Source organism: Vigna radiata, chromosome 7, assembly GCF_000741045.1.
Source record: "Vigna radiata var. radiata cultivar VC1973A chromosome 7, Vradiata_ver6, whole genome shotgun sequence".
Lineage (NCBI taxonomy): Eukaryota > Viridiplantae > Streptophyta > Magnoliopsida > Fabales > Fabaceae > Vigna > Vigna radiata.
The window spans coordinates 36,588,658-36,591,205 of NC_028357.1; positions in this window are offsets into that span (position 1 = coordinate 36,588,658).

Consider the following 2,548-nt stretch of genomic DNA (forward strand, 5'->3'; position numbering starts at 1 on the left):
AATTTTTTAAAAGAAAAGGGAAAAGGTTTTCAGCACAAGGCCTACGCGAGCGGTCGCACGTGTGCTTAAACCCTTTCAAAATATTTTTATTTGATTTTTAATTTATTTGAGAAAAGGGAAAAGGTTGTCAGCACAAGGCCTACGCGAGCGGTCGCACGTGTGCTTGAACCATTTCAAAATATTTTTATTATTTTTAATTTATTTGAGAAAAGGGAAAAGGTTGTCAGCACAAGGCCTACGCGAGCGGTCGCACGTGTGCTTAAACCTTTTCAAAATATTTTTGTCGATTTTTATTTTTTATGAGTTTTATATTTTTTTTATTTTTTAAACAAGCAATAATAAAACAAATTCTAAAGCTAAAGAAATAAAGCAAAGACAAATAAAAAAAAAACAGTCCAATAGGTCCAATAAGAAAAAGGGAGTGTAGAAGACTAAACCAGGGGTGCAACACAAAATTTCTTGATCCAGGCCCAAAGATAGGGGTGCGAGAATGAAGTCGAGGTGTCATGTAGTAGTTTTCGGTCCAAGCCCAAAGATAGGGGGGTGCGGCAGCAAAATTGGAGGTGCCACTGGATATTTTGCTGAACAGGCCCAAGGCCTCTTTTATTGTTTGCCAGAAACAATATGGGCTTAAACCCATATGGAAGGAGGTGCGAATGGAGAACAGGAGGTGGCAGGCAGAGAGAATGTGGCCCAGAACTAGGCCCAAAGCTTCTTTTTGTATGCGGATTGGGAGAGGGGTGCGAATAAACTGCGTGTGGTGGCATGAGGAGAGACTGAGGCCCAGGGTCAGGCCCAAAGTCTGTGTTAACCCTAACAGAAATTAGGGGTTCTACAGCTTTGCTTTCATTTGCATAAGCAACTCTCAGTCTCAGCCCCATTTCCTNTGAACGAAGAATCCCACAGACGTTCACTTCCGCTACTCACGGTCATGACCGAGCTTCNAGCCACCGCGAACCGTGGTCCACAATCGTCGCCGACCACGATCCTCGCCGCCTGCGCCACCAGTCGAGGCCGTCGTTCACCGTCCAGATGGCCGCCACTACCTCTATGGAAGTCGCGCGAGAGAAACCCTTGTTCGTGGACGACGCCGGNTNTTCGTCATCTCCGGCCACCGCGAGAGTTCCCTTTTTTTCCTTATCGTCGTTGCCTCGGCGTTGCCGGTGACACCACGCTCCACCGCAGCTACCGCCGGCTATGGCTTCGCCGCTTTCTCNTTTTCTACTTCTCTTCTTAACACTTGNAACCGCAACCAACGATGCTGCCACGACCACCTTCCTCAGTCGCCAGAGCCTCGTCAATGTTACCACTCTCCGCCTCGACACCGCCACCAACCGCTTTCCTCACCTAACTCTTCTCTGATTCTTTTCTTCTCTGCTTGATTGATGTATGTATTTTATCGTGTGTGTGATGAACCAGAAGAGGGGGTTTGATACTTCAAGAATTGGGATAGATTGGCTGTCTGTGTTTTAGTTTTCTGAAATTGCAGGTGATGAAAAGGTGTCGTTGGGTCCTGAAAATGGAAGAAGAAGGTAGGGCATGATGGGGATCAAGGTCATTGAGGGTTCTGGTGTGAATGGAAAGAATGAAAGGCGAGAGAGATGGTTCGGTTCGAGGGAAATGGATTATGCTCTCTGTTTTTTTTTTCAATGCCGGGAAAAATCGTATGATAAGGAGGATGATAAGTGAAGATGGTGGAACGGTAATCACTGATGGAAGTTGTGGTTGGTTGGGAGAATGAGGTCTGGCCTGACAGAGTGGTGGTCTCTTTAGCATAACAGAATGGTAGTGTGAATGTTGGTGAGGAATTGGGAATGTAACGGAGGGGGATGGAGAATGATTGGGCCGAGGTTAGCTAGTGAATGATTCGAGCCATACAGCGTAGTTGGTGATGATTTTGTTGGGAGTGAGCAATTGGGAATGAAAACCGAAAACGTGATTTTGATGATTACCAGTCAGGCAAAGCAGAGGGATGGTGTGCGTGTTGAGTGATTGAGAGAAAAGGAGTGTCCGTGCTGGGCTGGAGAGGAAAAAATTGTATATGTGTTGCTGTTTTGCATATCAGAATGTTAAAGATCATATTCGTTATTCGTTAATCCCTTGATGATTGAAGAAAATTACCAATCAATGGCCTTGCCAAAAAAAAACCAAAAATACTGTTGGATCTTGTATCAGAAAACCGAAATTGATGATGATCTTGGGAGCCACTCTGTTGCCATGCGTATGATGGTGGTGCTGCCTGCACCATAACTGTTTTTTTTTTCTTTTTTTTTTCTTTTCTTTTTTGTTTGTTTCTTTTTTTTTGTTTTCTTTCTTTTTCTTTTGTTTTTTTTTCTTTTCTTTAATTTTTTTCATTTTGCTTTTCTTCTTTTTTTTTTTTCAAAAGAATATAAAAAAAAATCAAATCAAATAAGATAAAAAAAAAAAAAAAAACTAAATCAAAGTAAACTAAAAATTAAAAAATAATAACACAAAAATAAAATAAAAGTAAAAATAAAATAAAATAAGACAAAAGTAAGAACAAATCCTATTATTAGTTACCCGGACG